Source organism: Bufo gargarizans, chromosome 2 (assembly GCF_014858855.1).
Source record: "Bufo gargarizans isolate SCDJY-AF-19 chromosome 2, ASM1485885v1, whole genome shotgun sequence".
Lineage (NCBI taxonomy): Eukaryota > Metazoa > Chordata > Amphibia > Anura > Bufonidae > Bufo > Bufo gargarizans.
In genome coordinates, this window is record NC_058081.1 from 520,809,607 (window position 1) to 520,832,348 (window position 22,742).

The window sequence follows — 22,742 nt, forward strand, 5'->3', positions numbered from 1 at the left end:
TTCTTCCTAATACATTATACAAAAATATTCTGGTCCTTAAGGGAACTAACATACAGTAGTGTTAATAATGTTAACATCAGTGGAAATCCTAGGCCATGCAACTTCATCATGGGAGAATTGCAATGACTTCTGTCTGCTTCTCCAGACTCTTCCTGAGCACTCTCAGCAATAATGGAAGTGTGTGTATATATGTATGTGTGTGTGTGTGTGTGTGTGTGTGTGTGTGTGTGTGTATATATATATATATATATATATAATTATAATATAATCACACACTAGCTTCCCCTCCCAGCTGATTGATAAATCGTCTGATGCTAGAACATGGTCTGGTGCTAGATTGTAGAATTGAGTCTCCATTTCTCTGGATAAAGCTCCTTGCAGCCTATTTGATATAAACTGTTTGGTAAATTATTTTGACTGAACAAGCATTTGGTGATTGTGAGGATTAGGTTGTAAGCTAAGGCTAGCCTGACAGCCCTGGAGCCCATGCGCACCCGAGTCATCCGAAACGAGGACTTTTCTGAGGTTGGGGAATCGAGAATTTGCCAGGTAGCGGATTCTTGGGTTTTTACTACCTCCTTAGCCCCTGGTGAGTTGAAGGATACATCCAAAATGTTCTTATTTAGGCTCTTGTGACACCTGTTACAAAGAGTGTATATTGTCTTGGGGAAAGTAGACATGAGATATGGCCCCTATTATAACATTTATTATAGGAGATCCAACACTTTCATGACTTATGGAGATTTTGGGGTGAGGAAAGAGGTGACTCGTCCACATGCTTGTGTTTCTCCTCTCTGAAGACAACTTTTATTGTTTGCAGATAACAGTTTATTATAAAACTCAGCTCCTGAGTTGGGGATAGCTGTGACTCCTTGTAATTGATCAGGGAGCCATTATCTTGTAACGTTGCATTGTTGTGTGCAGATCCATCAGGAGCTGTTCTTTGGAGGATGCCTTTACCTGCCAATTGTCTAAGTATGGGATGTCAGCCATACCTTGCATCATTATGGAGCCTGTCAGAAACATTGCACTCTTGGAAACACCCTGGGAGCAGAAAAAAATCCTGAAAGGCAGAAAAGTGAATTGCAGATGTAGAATGTGTTGGAAAAATTATGTTATAAGGATTTAAAAGCTTGTGTGCAGGGGCTGAGGTTTGCAAATAAAGGAAGTTCTCTGACGCTTCCTCAGCAACCCCTAGAAAGGAACTTTTTTGTGGTATGGTAACCAATGCTTTTTGCTTCTATGGTAATAACTGGCTGATTAAGGAGATGCCAGCTAGCATCCTGTCTATATGACTTCACTTTGATGACACCATCATCTGTGTTTGTCTACTTATTGGCAAGCAAATAAACAAGTTCCTGCTTGAAATTAAGATGACTTGGTAAAAGAAAAACTTCCCTAACAACTTTGAGCCATAAGCCAACATCCTCTGTCTTCATCCAGACGTGGGCTGGAAACCGTGCACGGGGATATCTCGGACTTTTAGATGAAAAGACCTCCTGCTGAATTGCCATTAAACAGAGGCCAGTCCACCTGGACTGAAATGAGGTGATGGATTTGTAGATATAGTCATTGGAAAATGGGATAAGTTTCATCTGAATTGAGGTAAAATATAAAGAATATTGAAGAAGTTGTATAAGGTTATTGAATATTGTATACAGAGTCGGGGACTCTAGGAATTGTAGCATATAGTCTATGTGAGAAGACTACAGGAATAAATAACTTCACATGTCTCTCTCTCTCTCTTTTAATGTTGTAAGAGTTAAGACGGTCTCTTACAAATCTGGTCATGGTCACCTTGGGTGAACAACACAACTGTCTGAGGCCTATGTTTTGGTAAGCGGCTCTGGGCGTCCAGGGTACAGCGCGCATTACAATCCCGGGAGAGTAATGTTTTATCGAGCAGCCTTGGCTCAGTCCAAAACCACAGTGCAGCGAGCACAGTTACTCATGAACTGACCCCAGTTCATCCTACCCAGACCCCAAAATATCTGTTCTTTGTGTGAATGTATGAGGATTAAATATATAAAATCTTTAGTGTATGAGATCCCAGTAGGTGTGGCGGTGGATCCGCTGGAGTTGTGAAGAGGCGCCAGCCTCTACGTAACTTCAGCGGATCCTCTGCCAGTTTTAGGCTTATTTCACACTCGTGTTTTGGGCGGATCCGTCATGGAGCTGCAAAAAAACTGATCCGTTACAATAATACAACCGCATGCATCCGTCATGAACGGATTGGTTTGTATTATCTGTAACATAGCCAAGACGGACCCGTCATGAACTCCATTGAAAGTCAATGGGAGACGGATCCGTTTTCTATTGTGTCAGAAACGTTTGGTTGAGTTTCAGCAGACGGACACCAAAACACTGCAAGCAGTGTTTTGGTGTCCATCTCCAGATCGGAATGGTGACTGAACGGAGGCAAACTGTTGCATTCTGAGCGGATCCTTTTCCATTCAGAATGCATTAGGGCAAAACTGATCCGTTTTGGACCGCTTGTGAGAGCCCTGAACGGATCTCACAAACTGAAAGCCAAAACGCCAGTGTGAAAGTAGCCTTAAATGTAAAACTGCTTCCTTGCTGTCTTATATTTAGACCTATTTCTACGCCTGTTATGGTAAATGAGACGGGCCCACCTGCCTGTCCCCTTGCCTGCCACACCCACAATTTTAGACCTAGCGTGAGCGTATTTTAGATTACTACATGACCCCCAAAGTCTGTGAGGCAAGAAGAGGGGAAAACACACAAACGGTACATGTCCCCAGGAACTATACTCTCCCTGCTGTCTGTGAATCTCATCAAGTGAATTGATATCCATTGTCCTGAAGGTTTTGTCTGACTTAAGTAACTCCTAAACGCATGTTATCTCACTGGTGAGAAGCCACTGAGAGGAGAGAAATGAAAGTTATCCTGGTATGTGGGAAGCAGCCAGGAGCCGTTGTGTGGTGGGAGGGGGGGGGGGGGGGCTGGCTAATGCGGAATACAGAGAACCGCAATTCTGGGAATAGTGGTACCCTGCCCATAAAGCTAGTCTTGCAAAGAAGAAGACTATGCAATAAAAGAAGGTGAATATATGTTAAAAACCAGCTGGTGTGTCGACAGGTGCCTGTTGGGATCTGTAATCACGGAAAACTCTTATGTAACAGAATGGTGGAATGATCATGACATTTTTGATGGAGCACACTTATGGTTGGAAGTGCTATAAGAGCATGTAGGCAATGATTGAAATAAACTGAATTCATAGCATGTTTCTTATGTGTAATTATGGGTGCGACTATGAGAGATGTGTGACATTGTAAAGAGATGTGTGTATGCGTACTGTGGATTAATAACAAGACATATTAACATAAAGGAGGGAGAATGATGAAATGTGTGAATTGGGCCATTCGTATTGTCTTATCTGTTTGTGGTGTTAAGTTACTTCCTTATTAATTTGTGAAAGGCAGCAAAGTATCCAAAGGTAAGCTGCAGTCCTAGTGTAGTCCATGGCCAAATTTCTAGGCCAGTGTATATTTCCAGGTTTGAATTCCATTCAGCAAACCTCTCTCCCTAGAAATCCATGGTGAATGAAGAAATTTTTAGGAATAGTAGGGTATTGTGGAGAGTGGATGCCTGGTCTATCCTCCTTCTTAAAAGGCTGTTTACAACAAATAAGCAGCTTCATAACTAAATACATGATTGATCATTGCACTAGTAGACTCACCCTTACTGTCTAGACTGTGCCAGACATGCTGAACTAAAAAAAAAAAAAAAAAAAAAAAGGAAAAACCTGAGGTTTAGGAATAGACGGAAAAGAAATACAATTTTGTGAGATTCAGGGGCACCTAGAACAGTAATCCACCCAGCTGAGGCACCTACAATTAAACCCTCATCGGTAACAGAGGCCTTGGAAAAAGAAGCAACTGAAAAAGTAGATCATCACAATCCCTATAGCTGACATACCACAGGGCATGACAAAAGGTATGAGAGGTTCTTCAGGGAAAAACAAGTCAAACTCCTCATAGGACAAATGCATTAGGTTATGTCGTAGTAACACAAGAAAAAGTACATCTTTTAGCACACGTGGAACCTGTATGCCCTGAATTTAATGGAGGCCCGTATGGCACCTAGTGAATGAAGTATATAGTGGTTCCTGTCCAGGGACAAATAATTTTGTACAAAATGTATTTGCCAAGAATCTCACTTTTATAAGTGAGCATTAGCATTTTATATTTTCTGTAGTGAGTGTGGAGCTATTGTTTTTAATGTATTATTTGTGCTTGCAGAGCGCTGTTGCACGATATTGTTTTTGCTTTTGTGCTTCCAGCCATGGTGACGTGCACCTGCACACTGGGATGTGCTGACTAACCCCCACTTTCATTTTCTTTGCAAAATACATATTACCCAGCAATCTTTTCAGGTATGCAGCTATGTTGAGCCATGGAACAAGTCATGTCTGAACAGGAGGGATGGTAGAGATAATATCCAGAGCCTTCACAGCCTATACGATTTACTAACTATTCTCCAGACATAGACGTAAACAAGAATAACACTTGACAAAGCATCCCATAGATTCATTTTGCAGAGAATGAAGTCTATGTGATGAAAAGGCAGTGTAGGGACCAAAAGCAAAGTCATCTGGTAAAGGATGCTGACATTCCCTGCAGTGTCTGGATTTTTTAGACTTCTTGCTGGAGTCTCCACCCCATTCACACTAAAGCCTCATGCACATGTCCGTGAGATACCGGCCTGTATTCCTGCTGAGTGCAGGAGCGCACGGCGTCATTGGTTGCTATGACGCCGTGCGCTTTGTGCTGCCGCTAATGTACAGTAATACACGTATAGATAATATGAGTGTATTACTGTACAGCAGCGGGCGCACGGCGTCATAGCAACCAATGACGCTGTGCGCTCCTGCACTCAGCAGGAATCCAGGGCGGTATCTCACGGTCCGTGTTCCACGGACATGTGCATGAGGCTTAACAGTGTAATCCAGACATTTTCCGGAGTTTACTCGGAGGGGCTGTATGTGTGAATGCAAACATCTGCACTATCTGTCCCAGACTTTACCCAGACTTTTTCTCCCCAGAGCCCTAGTACTATTTCTAGGTTATGTCAGAGTGAATGCATGTCTGAAAATAGCAGTAAATGTTCCAGAAAATCACAGTGGGCCATACCTAACATTCCCGCCCCTTGCCTAGGGACCTAGAACATTTCCTCTGTAGTGAGAACGCACCTGACATGAAACATCTCCGGGGTGATAGCTACATGTGTGAATTTGCCAACTCTGGTAAATAGAGATGGCCTTGCGGTTCGTCTGGCTGTCGTTTTGCGGAAAACTTTGCTGATTCGCCAAACATGCGAACATATGGCGATACTCACACGCGCCATATTTTTTTTCATAGCGTCGAACTTTGACCCATGAGACATCCATCAGGTGGGACAGGACAGCCAATTGAGACATTTTAGCACATGGACACACCCCCAACCCTATAACAGAACCCGATCTGGCAGCCATTTTACATTATGTGTTTTGCCAGTGTAGGCAGAGGTTGCATTTTAGAGCAGGGATAGTTAGGGACACCAAACGCTAGCTAATAGGGCCACAAAAGTCCTTTTAAGGACTGGCATAGGTGTGATATAGAGGGGTTTGATATACTTTCTAACATAGAAATTATATTATAGTGTATTTGTATTGTGCAGCAGTTGTGGGCGGTTCTGCTGCGATACCACAGCTAGATAGAAGGACAAATGCTATTGGAGTAACTAATTGCACCGGGTGTGATATACAGTCATGTGAAAAAATTAGGACACCCTTTGAAAGCATGTGGTTTTTTGTAACATTTTTAATAAAAGGTTATTTCATCTCCGTTTCAACAATACAGAGAGATTAAAGTAATCCGACTAAACAAAGAAAACTGAAGAAAAGTCTTTTCAAGATCTTCTGTAAATGTCATTCTAAAAAAATGCCTATTCTAACTGAGGAAAAAGATAGGACACCCTTGCCCCTAATAGCGAGTGTTACCTCCTTTGGCTGAAATAACTGCAGTGAGACGGTTCTTGTAGCCATCTACCAGTCTTCGACATCGGTCTGAGGAAATTTTACCCCACTCCTCAATGCAGAACTTTTTCAGCTGTGAGATGTTTGAGGGGTTTCTTGCACGTACAGCCCTTTTCAAGTCACCCCACAGCATCTCAATGGGATTCAAATCTGGACTTTGACTTGGCCATTCCAGGACTCTCCATTTCTTCTTTTTCAGCCAATCTTTGGTTGATTTACTAGTATGTTTTGGGTCATTGTCATGTTGCATGGTCCAGTTCCGCTTCAGCTTTAATTTTCTAACTGATGGTCTCACATGTTCTTCAAGCACCTTCTGATACACAGTAGAATTCATCGTGGATTCTATGATGGTGAGCTGACCAGGTCCTGCTGCAGCAAAGCAGCCCCAAACCATGACACTTCCACCTCCATGCTTCACAGTTGGTATGAGGTTCTTTTCTTGGAATGCTGTGTTTGGTTTACGCCAAACATGTCCTCTGCTGTTGTGTCCAAATAATTCAATTTTGGACTCATCTGTCCAAAGAACATTATTCCAGAAGTCCTGGTCTTTGTCAACTTTATCTCTGGCAAATGTCAGTCTGGCCTCGATGTTTCTCTTGGAAAGCAAAGGTTTCCTCCTTGCACACCTCCCATGCAAGTTAAACTTGTACAGTCTCTTTCTGATTGTAGAGGCATGTACTTCTACATCAACAGTAGCCAGAGCCTGCTGTAGTTCTCGAGATGACACTTTAGGGTTTTTGGAGACCTCTTTTAGCATCTTGCGGTCTGCTCTTGGGGTGAACTTGCTGGGGCGACCAGTCCTGGGCATGTTGGCAGTTGTTTTGAAAGCCCTCCACTTGTAGACTATCTTCCGGACAGTGGAATGGCTGATTTCAAAATCTTTTGAGATCTTTTTAAATCCCTTCCCAGACTCATAGGCTGCTACAATCTTTTTTCTGAAGTCCTCTGACAGCTCTTTTGCTCTCACCATGGTGCTCACTCTCACTTCAACAGTCAGGAGCACACCAAACTAAATGTCTGAGGTTTAAATAGGGCAAGCCTCATTCAACATGCAGAGTAACGATCTACTAATTATGTGCACCTGGTGTGATATACCTGTGTGAGATCTGAGCCAATTTAAGAGGGAATACATGTGAGGGTGTCCTATCTTTTTCCTCAGTTAGAATAGGCATTTTTGTAGAATGACATTTACAGAAGATCTTGAAAAGACTTTTCTTCAGTTTTCTTTGTTTAGTTGGATTACTTTAATCTCTCTGTATTGTTGAAACGGAGATGAAATAACCTTTTATTAAAAATGTTACAAAAAACCACATGCTTTCAAAGGGTGTCCTAATTTTTTCACATGACTGTACCTGTTGTCCCCCAAAAAACTGCTTGAGGGCTGTGATATACCTTCTTCCACAAGATCCTGATTGAGGGTGCTATATACCTGTTTCCAGCAAATACTGATTGAGGAGTGCCATATACCTTCTTCCACAACATACTGATTAAGCGGTGCTATTGCTATATACCTTCTTCCACCAAATACTGATTCAGGGGTTCGATACACCTTCTTCCACCAAATACTGATTGAGGACTGCGATACACCTGCTTCCACAAAATCCTGATTGAGGGGTGCTATATACCTGTTTACGTCAAATACTGATTCAGGGGTGCCATATACCTTCTTCCACAAAATACTGATTGAGGGCTGCGATATACCTTCTTCCACAAATACTGCTCTTCTCTACGGACTTAGGCAGAGGGTAATTTAGAAAATGACAGGCAGAGGAAGAGGCGGACCTAAGTGGGAAGCCTAAGTGGGAAGTTGGAGAAGGCGCGTGCGATAACTTCAAAGGGCGCACCAGAGTTGGTTGAGTGTCTCACTCAGCCTTCTGCTTCTGCACCCTCCTCATCCTCTGTATCTGCACCCTCAAAGACACCACCACCACCACCATAGCCCCTCCACTTGAGTCAGAGGAATTATTTTACCATCTATTCCGAGACCTTACCGATGCACAGCCATTCTTTGCATCCGAAGAGGAAAAGGAGGTAACAACGGCCGCCACCCAGCTGTCTGAAGACAATACCCAAATCAGCCTAAGGAGGGTGGTCCCCACTGTTGCTGCCTACTCCGAGATCTCTATTGTCAGTGGTGGTGAAGGTTACGATGATGACGTGTTGATGGACGTCACGTGGGTGCCCACAAGAGAGTAAGATAGAGGGAATGACGGAGCAGCAAATAGGGAGAAGCAGGCAGAACTCGCAGTGCACAGGAGGCAAAAAAGCAGACTGCAAATGTATCTGGAGCGAGCCATCCACCATGCATGGTCACATCTTCCGCTCCCAAGACGCCGGCACATGACTCCCCAGTGTGGGCTTTTTTTTTAATGTGTCAGCTGCTGACAATAGTGTTGCCATCTGCAGCCTGTGCTGTCAACGCATAAGTCGCAGTAAGCCCAACACTCAACTAGGGACGATCGCTTTAAGAAGGCACCTGGCCTCCCATCACCGAGCCCAGTGGGAGCAAGAACGTCAGAACCCACAAAGCCACACTCCCGGTGCTCCAAGTCCTGCCTCTTCTCCTTCTCCTCTCCTCCCATTTGTCCGCCACTCCACCTTCATCGCATTCATCTGGCACAAGGCAGGTTTCTGTGGCCCAAATGTTTGAGCGTAAAAAAAATGATGACACTGGATAATCCTCTCGCCCAACGGCTGACCACTGGCTTGTTGGAACTGCTGGCCTGCCAACTACTGCCATATAAATTGGTGGACTCGGAGGCCTTTAGAAAATTTGTGGCCATTAGCACACCGCAATGGAAGGTCCCCGAAAGGAAATATTTCTCCCACAAGGGCATCCCTGAACTATATGGCCACGTTCAGCGGCAAGATAATATATCTCTGGCACATAGTGTCGGTGCCAAGATGGAGCATGCATTGTGTCGTGTCATTGATCAAGCCGTCGAGGAGCAGAAGCTGGAAGATGAGGAAGTCACAATGCTGAATGAATTCCCAGGGGGGCTACTCAATCTGAGACAAGTCAGCAGGAGTCTGAAGAGGAGTCAGAGGAGGATGGTGGCTAGGGGGGGAGGAGGAGGAGCAAGAAGAGCAGGCTTTAAAAAACTTTTCGGGGATCCTTGGTGTTGTCCGTGGCAGGGGGGAGGAGACCGAGGATGACATTCTCCTGGACGATGAGCAGGAGCCAGGGCGCTCCAACTTGTCCAATTTAGTGCAAATGGAGGCCTTCATGTGTGAAGAGGGACCCCCGTATAAAAAGCATAAAGGTCAAGTACCTGTACTGGGTGGCAACGTACTTAGACCCCCGGTACAAACACAAAATGGCGGACATGTTACCAGCATCACAGAGGGCGTCAGAATGCAGCATTTCCAGGCCTTGCTGCGAGAGATGCTGCATTCTGCTGTTGCTGGCACTGGAAGAGGAATTTCCACCCACAGCGAAACAGGTGCAGGTACCAATCCAACCGCGCCTGCAAAAAGAGGGCGGTTTGAAGATGTGTTGGTCATTTTGGCTATGAGATCATTCTTGCAGCCAATTCATCGACAGCCGCCCTCTGTATCCAGCCTCAGGGAACACCTTGTCAGGGATCAGACAGGAAGGAAAGAGGGTGCACTCTGACTCCACCCTCAACCCCTGTCCCTGCCTACTTAGACTACCCGCCTTAGGCGACTGGGCGACGGTCCCTTACTTGCATAAGTGCACAGGGTAAAGATACGGAAGGTCAACAAGCCAAGGGTCAGAACCAGGAGAAGCGGGAGTACAAATGGAGTGGGCAAATGTAAGGTCAACAGTCAGAGCCAAGGTCAATCCAGGAGAGCAAATACGTACAAAGGATGAGACAAAGTCAAAGAACGAGCCGAGGTCACAAGGTCAGGAGGTCAATCAGAACAAGCAGCCGCAGACAAGGAACAAGGAAGCACCAATGGACCAGTATCACAGGCAACCTATAGCCAGCAGTGAGGGTCATGTGACGTGGCCAGCGTCACATGACCGACCGACAGACAGACAAGTCGAGCACCAAGTGATCAGCTCGGCACTTAAGGCAGACCTAGGAGCAGGGAGCCTCCCAGCAAGCCAAGCCTCCCTGGGAACGAGGCCGAACACTGATCCTCGCTCCCCAAGCTAAGCAGCAGGTATGCGGCTGAAGGGAGACCGAGTGTGCCTTCGGCGCCCCGTTACAGTACCCCCCCTTTTAGGAGGGGCCACTGGACCCAAGTTCTTGGGTACAAATCTCCCAGGATGCTCATCATGAAACTTCCTGATGAGCCTCGGGGCGTGGATCTCAGTAACTGGGACCCAAGACCTCTCCTCGGTTCCATAGCCCTTCCAGTGGACAAGGCACTGCCAGGAGTTTCGGACCTTTCTAACATCCACAATTCTGGAGACTACAAACTCCTCTTTATCATCAATTTGTATGGGAGGAGGAGCTGACTGCGACAGAACAATGGGTGGAATATATTTCTTGAGCAACGATTTATGGAAAACATTATGCACACAAAATGAGTCAGGCACTCTCAATCTAAAAGATACAGGATTAATAACGCCAATAATCTCATACGGCCCAACAAACCGTGGCGCCAGTTTCCTAGAAGACACCTTCAGCGGTAGATTCAGAGTAGACAACCAGACCCTGTCACCAAGCTCAAAATTAACCCCCTTAGAACGCTTCCTATTAGCCATCCGTTTTTGTTGTTCTTGGGCTTTTTGCAGGTTCACTTGGACCCGTGCCCAAACTGTGCACAGTTCAGAAGTTACTCTATCACCTTCAGGATTAGATGAAGGTATCAACGAGCTAGAATTAAATCGAGGATGGATTCCAAGGTTACAAAAGAAAGGGGAAACCCCAGTAGAAGAATTCACACGGTTATTTATAGCAAATTCCACCAGCGAGAGATATTTTACCCACACATGTTGATTTTCAGAGATGTAGGATCTTAAAAATTGCTCAAGTCGTTCCGTCTGACCATTAGTCTCGGGGTGAAAAAGCAGATGAAAAGGCCAAAGAAATCCCAATTCTCTGACAGAAAGCTCTCCAGAATTTAGAACGCCTCTGTCAGAAACAATATTTTCCGGGATCCCGTGAAGCCGTACAATGTGATCAATAAAAACAGTAGCTAGACTCTTAGCACTAGGAAGTTTACTCCGAGGAACTAAATGTACCATCTTACTAAATCTGTCAACCACTTTCCCAAACCACTGACTTATCCCTCAGAAGACGGCAGGTCAGTAATAAAATCCATAGAAATATGCGACCAGGGCTTACTGGGAATGGGTAGTGGTTGTAACTCTCCGGCAGGACGTGTCCTAGGCGTTTTGGATCTGGCTCACACTTCACAAGCAGATACATATGCATTGACGTCTCTTAACAAAGTAGGCCACCAGTATGATCTGGAAGCCAACTCACGAGTGCCTTCCATGCCAGGGTGACCACATAAAACTGAATCGTGACACTCACCCAACAACTGGAGCAGAAAATGCGTGGGAACGAATAACTTATCTGAAGGTGTATGTGCAGGCGCTAGATGTTGAGCTGATTCAATATCAGAGGCCAAATTAGAGGATAATGATGCCATGATGATATTGGCTGGAAGGATGGGTTCTGGAGAGGTATCAGAAGACTGAAAGGCAGAAAAACGTCTTGACAAGGCATCGGCCTTTATGTTCTTACTTCCTGGCCTGTAAGTAATGGAAAAATTAAATCGAGTAAAGAATAATGCCCATCTGGCTTGACGAGGGTTTAGACACTTAGCGGACTCAAGAAATAACAAATTCTTATGATCAGTAAAAACGGCAATTCTATGTTTTGCCCCCTCCAAAAAATGTCTCCATTCCTCAAATGCCCACTTAATAGCTAGCAACTCACGGTTCCCAATATCATAATTCCTTTCTGTAGGAGAACATTTTCTGGAGAAAAAGGCACAGAGTCTAAGGTTAGAGAAGTTAGAGGGTCCTTGGGACAATAATGCCCCTACTCCATCCTCAGAGGCATCTACCTCCACCATAAAAGGTTCCTCCAGATTTGGTTGAATTAATACTGGGGCACTACTAAAACTTATTTTAAGATTCTCGAGGCTTCAATGGCTTCCTCAGACCAATTGACTAGATCCGCCCCTTTCTTGGTAAGATCTGTTAACGGTTTGGCGAAAATTGATTTTTTTAAAATAAACTTACAATAATAATTGGAAAAACCCAAAAAGCGCTGTAAGGCTTTAAGGGATGATGCCCTCATCCACTCCTGGATTGCCCGTACCTTCTCAGCATCCATTTTGAAAGAATCAGGAGTGAGGACATACCCAAGATACAGAATCTCCTGTACTCCAAAAATGCATTTCTCAAGTTTAACTGATAATTGGTTAACTCTTAAAATGTCTAGTACTAATCTTATATGTCTCACATGCGAGTCCCAGGTGTGAGAAAAAAAATCTGAATATAATCAAGATAGACGATTAAAAACTTCCCAATGAATTCCCTGACAGTGTGATAGGCTGTCTGCACACAAATCCCTCAGTGGGTATATAAGGTGTGTGATAGGCTGTCTGCATACATATCTCTCGGTGGGTATATAAGGCCTGTGATTCTGTCAGGGATCAGAAAGGAAGGAAAGAGGGTGCACTCTGACTCCACCCTCAACCCCTGTCCCTGCCTACTTACACTACCCGTCCTAGGCGACGGGGCGTAACTAGGCGACGGTCCCTACTTATATAAGTGCACAGAGGAAAGATACGGAAGGTCAACAAGCCAAGGGTCAGAACCAGGAGAAGCAGGAGTACAAATGGAGCGGGCAAATGTAAGGTCAACAGTCAGAGCCAAGGTCAATCCAGGAGAGCAAATACGTACAAAGGATGAGACGAAGTCAAAGAACAAGCCGAGGTCACAAGGTCAGGAGGTCAAGCAGGCGCAGACTAGAACCAAGGAACAAGGAAGCACCAATGGACTAGTATCACAGGCAACCTGTAGCCAACAGGTTGCCTGTATTTATAGTGGGGAGTGAGGGTCATGTGACGTGGCCAGCGTTACATGACAGACAGACAAGTCGAGCACCGAGTGATCAGCTCGGCGCTCAAGGCAGACCTAGGAGCAGGGAGCCTCCCAGCTAGCCAAGCCGCCCTGGGAACGAGGCCAAAGACAGATCCTCGCTCCCGAAGCTAAGCAGCAGGTCTGCAGCTGATGGAAGACCAAGTGCGCCTTCGGTGCCCCGTTACACGCCTAGACTGACAGGTGTCTGACTACATCGGGTCAACGGCCGATGTGGACGCTCTGAGAAGCGAGGAACCCCTTGACCACTGGGTGTGCAGGCTTGACCTGTGGCCAGAGCTAGCACAATTTGCCATGAAACTCTTGGCTTGCCCCTCATTGAGTGTCCTGTCCGAAAGGACGTTCAGCTCAGCAGGGGGGATTGTGTCAATAAGCGCACTTGCCTAGCTCATTACAGTGTGGACTACCTTACATTTCTAAAAATGAATGAGGCATGGATCTCGGAGGAATTCAACACCTGTGATGACCACGTGTAATTGAATTGCACCTATTATCATTTGGGGTTTATTCAAGAGGGGGGATTTTATTAGCCATGTTTTTAATCCAATTTTATATTTTTTGTTATTTTAAACATATGTATTTGACATGTATTTGTACTGGCCTACATAGATTTTTTTGTAGTAAAGTGAGGAACCGCACTGTGTTCAAAAAGGTGTCACCGGTGCCAATCAAGGGCTGTTAGGCCATTATCAAGATAATAAAATATTGAGGCACTCAGTTTGAAAGTTTTGCAATTCAAGTGAGGTTTTATTTCATATTCTCTCAATCATCCATTTGCCTGTGGTATATATGAATAAATGACAAATATTTCTGACTAGACGTTTCGGTCACGGTGGACCTTCATCAGTGGTCATGTTTATCTGTAGGGTGGTTAGTGGTATTCCTGGGGCGCTGGATGCACTATGGGTAACTAAACAGATCTGGCTAAGTGCAAAAGTAAGTGCAATTTCACAAAAAGTGCATAGATTCACATTGCGACACCTGGAAAAGAATACACACTGGCCATATGATACTTGAACGTTGTATACCCTGTAAACCTGTTGGGAAAAACAGTGCAAATATATTATGCAAATATCAGTACCATCAATATTATCATAATATGCTCAAATGTGTCTTGAGTCCTTTTTCTTGGAGTGCTTTAAAGTTGGAATCCTCTGGAAACAAAAAAAAGTCACTTGTAATCCAATAGGAGGTATATTTGTAATCCAAGGACCGATATAAAATCTATATAAACACATAAAATAGCAGCAAAAGTGAAAACCATAGTTCCATGAGGCTCTCAAATAACCCGAGGATAACAATGCGCTAACTTTGGCACAAACTGGGGTGTAAAGAGTTAAGGTAGTTGGAGGGAGTCCTGACAAATGTGACCGTCCATCTGAGGCTGTAACAATTGGGAACAAATCATAAAGCAAACTGGCCAGCAGTACTGCATCTTTCAAGACCAGTCCACACTGTGGCTGGCAGGTAGTTTTTTTTTTATTAAGGCATAAAACATTAAGTGTGGGACCCTTTAAATGAGGACTTCCACCTCCTCTTCACTGCTTGAGCTACTAAAACTCATTAGAGGGCGCTCCTACCTCTGGTAACTGAGCCTTGCGGCTGTGGTGGTGCGCCAGTGCCCTCTGGTGGTATCTTTTGGTAGTGGCTGAGCAGTCAGCCCGGTGAATGCTGCTGTGACCTGCTGCAAGCCGTAATCCCTTGCCAGGGCAGAGGCAGGCAGAACCTCTGGTTGAAGTTCTGGAAGGCAAGCCAGGGGTGCCTGTGGGAGCTTCCAGGGTAGTATGTATGGTTAAACCCTAGGGTTGAAAGTCAACACAGAACTGTTGATCTGGCCCACCCGTTGTGTTGGGGGTGCAGCCAGGTCAGGGATAAGGGGCTCTGGTTCGGGCTGAGCTTGTTCCCTAAACCGTTATCGGCCGTCTGAACATGCTTGGAGACGTCTGACTCGTCCATCAGACCCTGGTTCTCCCTGTCAGACTTCGGGGGTTATGACAGGGGACAGAGATTTGGCCAGGAGGGTCACTCCAGCCGCAAATAAGCCTTGCACAGACCGCATTGGGGTGTACTCCACTTGATTCCCGACATAAAGGTTGTGGCGGGACTGGGGCAAGTAAGCTCGTTTAACGGAGCGGTGGCCCACAAATATTTCTTCCCCACTGTGGCTGTCCTGAAGGAATCCTACTCCCCTTTCGACTGAAAGCCATAGGACAGTCCTGGTGCACGGGGCGAGTTTGGGAGTCATCGTTAGGCCGGGGGTCATCCAGGACCTGTTTGACCCATTCCTCCACTGCCGTTTTGTACTCCCACTGACCTTGGGCATGGCAGGTTATCTCAAGGGGGACCTCGGGGTTGAGGTGACTTGGCCTGGACTGTCTTTCCTGGGCGGCGGAGTGGAAACTCCAGCCGACTCGCAGAGCGGGGCCTCTCTGGGCCTAGCAGAGTTATCGGATACCACCGGACCCGGTGCAGGGGCAGCTATGGGCTGGACCAGGGCCTCAAGGAGCGGGATGGCTACTACCTGATGTCGCGGCCGGGTGGCCGGTTCCAGTGCCTCCTGCTCATGTGCTGCAGTGGTAACGGCTGTCTCCGGAACTGCGGTCGACTCCTCAGAGGACGCGGCTCGTTCCTGGGCCGGGACATCGGTTGCTGGAGGTGATGATGCGGCACTTGGTGATGCAGGCGCCTCCAGTGCCTTGACAAGTTGACAGTCGGTGGCTTCCGCGGGAGTGGGCTTGGCTGAGGTGGCCATCTTGGGGAACGGCTGGGTTGCTAGTTTAGTAGCCGCAGAGGAACCCACAGCCTCCGGGATCTGGACTGCTCGGCTGACGTCTGCTTTCGCAGGAGTTGGCTTGAGAACGGCGGCCATCTTTGAGTCAGGGGTGGCAGCTGTCTTGCAGTCTGAAGAGGAATCCACAGCCTCTTGTATCACAGCAAACACTGACGGGCCTTTCTTGCACACAAGTTGGGACACCCGGATCTACGGTGGATATTTATCGTACACCGGTTCGCCTTTGACTGTCATTTAGTCCCACTTGGGCTTGGGGAGAGCCATCTTCCTTTGCTCCTCAGTCATGTTGGATGCAGGAAGTGAAGGTGGAGCCTGAGAGGAGGGGTCTCCACTCCTTTGGCTCACATTGCAAAGCTCTTGGTGGGCAGGATTTAGATTTCCTGCTTCTAGAGGGGCGTAGTTAGCATTTTTGTGCTCCTGAGAGGGCGTTCTTGTGTTTTCCCGCTTCTGAGGGTCATAAAGAAGCAGCGCCATTACAGAAATATGGCGAATTAACCCTTGGAGTGCTTGCATGCATGGTTTAGCGCCTTTTTGCACCGCAATAAAAGCAATAAAGTCAATTTTCAGGGTTTCTACACAGTTCTTAGGCCTTGTAGTAATGTTAGACACACAATCCGATCCTGTTCGTGATGCCAATTAATTCGGTGACCAGGAACAAGTTCACTGACGCCACTTTAATGCAGTGGCCAGGTCAGGTGGATAATATATCCTGTATTTGTCATGAACCCAATTGCAGCATGCGCAAGGTATTATCCCAGGGCCCTTCCAAGATGTTATAACGCACATCCCAGATTAGAAATACCAGAGTGGTGTAATGGCATATAATGTCTCTGTAGGATAGTGATAATTGTGTCATGATGTCTCCTACCTGGGTACGGCCGGACTCCTGACACACTTGCAATAAATTTGAGTGTTAGTGATAGTAGGAGTAATAGAGGAATTTTGCAGAATAAATGATGTCCAGACCTTTAGATGAAGTTCAAACGTTTCTTTACTTGAGGTAACTTTCATCCAGGCAGTATACAGCTTTGGTCTCTTGGTCCCAGCAGGTTTTGGCAATCATTGGCAGGAATGAGTACTTCTGCTTTAAATGTGGAGCTTGCAGGATAAAACGTCTGCTTGGCAGCTCTGTAACTATGGCAGGATTAGCTTCTGCACTTATCTGTACCTTCTGCTTTGTGCTGACAGACTAGCTGAGGAGGAATTGGCTTCTCCTAGGCACTGGACTGATCTCACAGATGGATTCTCAGGGGATGCTTTCTTCCTGGAACTCTGGAGGTTGTCTGTATTTTCTGCATTCTTTCATCCAGCAGAGCTGAAGGTGCTCAGACGGGGAATTTGGCCAAGTCTCAGCCGAGACTAGGTCCTTGCTGTCTTTCCTATGCAGGGGAACTCCTGGACACTATCACACAGCCTTCCCCAACAGGAGTGGCTGGCACACTGACTCTAACTTCCTTCTTCACCGATGCTGCAGGATGTGGGACCAGCCCACCTCTCCACACAGGGGTAGCCAAGATGGAATAATCCATTCCAGCTTAGATTCACTAAACTATACTTGCCAATGGGTTGTTGCCACCTACTGGTAACCAGGCAAATTACATAAACAGTGGCATTTAACATGGTTTTGTATGCACATTTGTAGAAGACATAATATAAATTACATCAGATGACAGTATAAAGGCTCTTAGGAGATAGTAGCAGGGTAGAGGTGTGTAGTGACACAACTATGGGGTGTTACATATGCGTTAACAGATGCCTCAGACTGATGCTGTACAGTGGCGTCTATTCACCATACAGTTCCATGATGGAAAAGTTATTTACATTAAGGTATGCATATTTTTAATGGACTCTGCAGGATACAAAAACGTGTAGTGCTGCACATTTGTATACATCAAACCGATAGGAAATAAAAACTTTCTAGGCTCCAGCAGGGCACATTTTTTGAGAGTTTCCCTTTAAGACGCATAAAAATGGTCACTAATTAAAATACATATTTTTTGTGGGAATTTTTGCCAATGATTCCCCTCTGGTATATCACTGTCCATGTTGTGGGACTATTTGTGTACTTCTAGTAAGTGTTTGCTGGCTGCAAATATAATCTGAAGGTTTTTCAGGTTTGCCTGTTATTAAAGTGAATGGGGCCCACCGCGAACGCACGGTTCGCGAATATTTGATCGCGAACGCGCGTTTGCGAATCATCCCGGCCGATGTTCGTCCATCACTACTGGTAAATCTCCGGACCTGATAATCTGGAAATATACTGGACTTTAGGTGTGAAAACAGCATTATGCAGTTTTGAAGAAAACATACACAGTATGAAAACTCTGGGGGCACTACACCATAGCCAGAACAAAGATATCTATTGAACAGCAACCATAGTGTGCCACAAAACGTACAGCAGCATAGCTATGATAAATGTACTGACAATGACTGCCATACTTACCTAGGGTTTGTAGAGGGTGCTATTGCTGGGTGTATGCAAACTAAAGTCAAATCACCAAGTAGCACATAGAGAATGAATGAACTCGACAGGGACCTGAACTTCTAATCCTCAGAATAGAGTGAGATCCTGTACTGACTAAACTACTCAGGCTCATTCATAGTAGATACAGTTTTTGAGGAGTGCACTGACCGGCCATTTGTGCATCCAGCTCTTCCCCCAGCCTGGAGACGAAGAGCATTAGGTTCAGAAGACCCAAGTACGTGGGCAACAGTCCAGTTCTGAAACACCATTACAGAAAGGACCCTGGATCCAACTCCAGACTGATAGCAGAATTATTGGAGACTACTTCTCAAGTGGAAGAACACCTGAATGAATCAGAAGAGCTGATCCAGAATTGACTCACCTTCAATAAGGTCTACTGCTTAGGAAAATGCTTGATCCCATTACCGAGCACCTACATCAAGAAGTAGTACCCACATAGATGCAAAAGTGGTCTTAGAAATGTACCACGATAGATCAGGACATTTTGGCATCAGATGCTGTTTCTATTGAGTTGGAATGAGGTCAGACATAGAAACTTGGCCCCTTGAGTGCCCAACATGTGCCATCAGCAGGGGGGACACACATGACCAAAGGGCTCCTGTTCATTCAATTGTGAGTGAAACACCACTTGAGAATGTAGCTATTAATCATGTCAAGATTGAACCAAGTTGGTCAGGGTACAGGTATGCAATGAGCATCATAAGCCACTATACCAAGTTTGCAGTTGCAGTACCTATCAGAGACTTAACAGCCAAAACCATGGCAGCCAAATTGTGGAACAGCCTTCTACTACCTTATGGGTGTCCAGACAAAATCCTTACTGATCAAGCGTCAGCATTTAAATCTCTTCTGTTCCAAGAACTGTGTACCTTGGATAGGGGTGTATTGGAAACTTAAAATGGCCCTGAAAAAAAAAAAAAAAAAAAAAAAGAAATTGACCCCATGTTGTAAGAGCGTCCAAACTGACAGAAGCTGTGGCAAGACAAGAAGGCAGTGTCAGAAATACCATAGTGCAAAATATTGTCCTGTCAGAACCATATACCACATCACAGCATAATATATTGTCCCAAAAGCTGTCCCACAGTGGTGGTGATTGACTCCACCATCCATCTGCCTTGCACCCATCCCCCTAACATCAAGGACACCCTACCTAACACCAGACAGGAGTCCAAGGTCCAGGGTGTGTCCCTCATGGAAGAAGTGTTGTGTCCTCCATTCACTGCATGGCCCAGTGAGAGCCACAGAGAGGACTACCACCCTGAACTGTGAGTACTACTACCATCACAATCATAACTACTACACCACCCTTCTTTTTTTACTGCAAACTCTTGCAGCTATTAGTTGCCATGTGTGAACGTGGCGTGGCTGCATGGGGCCAGCTGAACCTGGGGCCATACCCTTATAATGTTTTGCCAATCACATGCCCCCTCCCTCTATAGGTCTATATCCTTCTTGCCGCCTCTGGCGCGCTCTGTTCCCTCAGCGTTTCAGTCACGTGACCTCTGTTATGTCTAATGTTAACAAATTAGACGTTCTGATGTTTTTTGCTAGGACCTGAGACAGGTCACAGCTGCCTGACCTCCACCTGCAGGAGAACAAGGAGGGAACGCAGCCCCACGCTGCGCAGCTCCAAACATCAACATGGGGTCGTTTTTGTTCCACTCTGAGGCAAATTCCTCGCTGTCAGCTGTAGAACAGGAGGAAAGACTTAAAGAGGATTTCCTCTTATAAAATCCTTGTAAATAAACTTTTTGTATCTACTTTTGGGAAATCTGGGGGCCATATCTGCTTAGTAATAGAGCAGTACTGGGCCATGGGTTATGTCACTGCATAACGAGGCAGATTTGCCTGCCAGGACCCTGGGAAAGCTGGGTAACCACCCCATGTGGGTGCAGTAATGGAGAAAGTAAGATGTAATTAATGTATACGCTGCGACCTATGTTTGCTAAGAAGAACCGCTTGATGATCTGTACTTTGTACAAAGCCCCTGGCTTTGAGAGGGTTAATGCGACTGTGGGTGATGGCATTTTTAGGGTTGTCCTTTCCATTTCAGTCCCTGAGGCTGCTTTTCTTTCAGCAGGGCCACCTCTTGGGCGAGCAGCTGGATCTTCAGATGTTCAGATGGGCTCAGTGAACAGCAGGGCGGCGACACACTGAGAGGGGAAGAGTTCAGCCTCAGACAGCTGCCTAAATGTGCAGCGTGAGCAGGAGAGCCTCAGCTGTAATGATGACCAGAGCGACATTGGGCAGATTACATGTAGAATATCTGCATAGGGGTAAACACATCTTCAACATCCTACAATAATCTCAGATGGTGTATCTAAGCCCTTCGTGTGTGACACTGCTGAGTTGGTGTATCTGAGACTATTATGCGTGATACTGTCTGCTAAGCTTGTGTATCTAAGCAGCTAACATGATACTGTCTTCTGAGTCGCTGTATATAAGTCTATGATGTGTAGTACTGTGCTAATGAGCTGGTGTATCTAAGCCTTTCTGATTCTGTCTGCTGAGCTGCGTGTGTCACATGGGGAGATGTACTTTAGCCATCGGTCCTTGCTTTTAGCGATGTCCGATGGGTTTACTCCAGCTCTCATGTGTCGCTTGCACATAGGAATTGGTTTGTTTTGTAATACACAATTTTTGGTACGCCAATTATTCATTTATGATTTTTTTTTGTTGTTACACAACTTTGTTTCACATATTTGATATTTACATGACCATTTTCACATAATTGCTAAATTTTTGGGCCTTATGACGTGTGTAGCACTAAATAATCACAACAATAGTAATTTATATCAAAATAATGACCTATCTATATTATAAGTGAATTATCTATACAGGATTGTGTACTTGCATTATGGGATCTTATATTATGGATTGATTTTTATCAGTATCTTGATTATGGGATTTAATTAATCCCGTGTGATTGTTTGTGCTATAAGATTTTATATGACATGATCATGCGTTTAATTTATTATTGGTATCACGATCATGGGATTTAAATAATTATTTGTGATTTGTATTAGCCATGTTTATGGTTTTTTGGACCATGTGGTCATATTGATAAAATAAGTGTATTCTATTGAAACCATCATGAAAATATCGATCTTGCTCTATAGATATATGGTTACATTCATGTATTTTTGAAACTGGGATGTCGCTCATATTCAATCTTTTCGTACAAATACTACCCCCTGTGTAAGATCATATCAGATGATTCTCCTTTGAATATCCGATCACATGATTATATCAAAGACGTGACTCGGCGCATGTGCTGTCGGGCTCCCTTCCATGTCACTGTATGCGCCGCGTGTGCGCAATGTTGATGTGGGGATGCGCTGAAAGGTGTCCGCCATCATTGCAGAGTCGCGCAGCTGCTGATACTCTTCATGTGATCCTAGTTAGGAATTTAGTTGTTACCCGCCTTTCCCTCCTGCATATAACCCTCATTTTATTTACCTAATCACCTCCTGACGAAGCCTGGTGAGGCGAAATACGTGTCGAGATGTCAGTACGCGGGGCGACATTCATGTCTCTGTGCATTATGACTTTGGGTATGTTTTAGACTAGTTATGGTCATGTCTATACCTAGGGATGACTATATAAAGATACGAATTGCATATAGGATGCGGATTAGGACTGGTTTAATACACCTGATATATAGATATCTAGGTGCTATTACTTATTTAATTGCGCACATTGTCGCTCTTTCAAGGCCACATTTTATTATCTATGTCTATCACTGCCCATTAATATCTTAGTAGGCCTTTATTGAGAGATATTCCCTCATAGGACAGTGAATTGCTAGAGCCACATTGATGTTACAATAATGATTCTGATGGACAGTGTCTGGTATTGTGCCCCATGTATTTTTCTGTATCAAATTGCCATTGTGTCATCCTTCTTTCCAATGTCTGATCAATAGTATGAATTTGGTGGTGGCGTACTCTCGCCGCGTCACATTGCATCAGATTGGTTTCCTGAATACACAAAACATCAGCATTGGACGCAGATGCTTCTTTCCAGATATAGGACCGCTTTTGAGGGAAATTGAGCCCCTTGGCATTTAATGACATAATTTTAAGCCCCATAGTGGTGGAAAACAGGCTGCTGTGTAAGTTCCATAGAACCTAAGAAGATGCTATGCTGGCACAAAATATAATCACAGAGAATTGTCTGAACAAGTTATTACCAAAACTTGGGAATGTGAACCAGAAAAAGAAAAGGAGAGAAAGATAAAAAAGATAGCAGATCAGGACGGTACTCAACCATCTATAATGTTGTAGAGCGTAAGTCCCTTTTTGAAGCTGAGAGTGGTAGTTGTAATATGGTATTCTCTAGAGGAGGGCTGGCTCCTTATCAGGAAACGCTACGCTAGTTCCCTAAAGATGTAGTC

General features: G+C 45.1%; 1 protein-coding gene across 3 annotated transcripts in view; it reads left to right on the forward strand.

Moving 5' to 3' along the window:
- Positions 1-22,742, forward strand: part of LOC122928500 (sodium- and chloride-dependent GABA transporter 2-like) — a 75,657-nt gene that overhangs the window by 6,868 nt on the left and 46,047 nt on the right. Inside the window, exon 1 of one of the 3 annotated variants that reach the window (XM_044281395.1) lies at positions 306-1,605. The exons of 1 other annotated variant lie outside the window; for it this stretch is intronic. The gene's annotated coding sequence lies outside the window, so the exon portion shown is untranslated. Of the gene's footprint in view, positions 1-305; positions 1,606-22,742 lie in introns of those variants that run through there. One more of the 3 variants, XM_044281396.1, reaches the window with a different exon arrangement.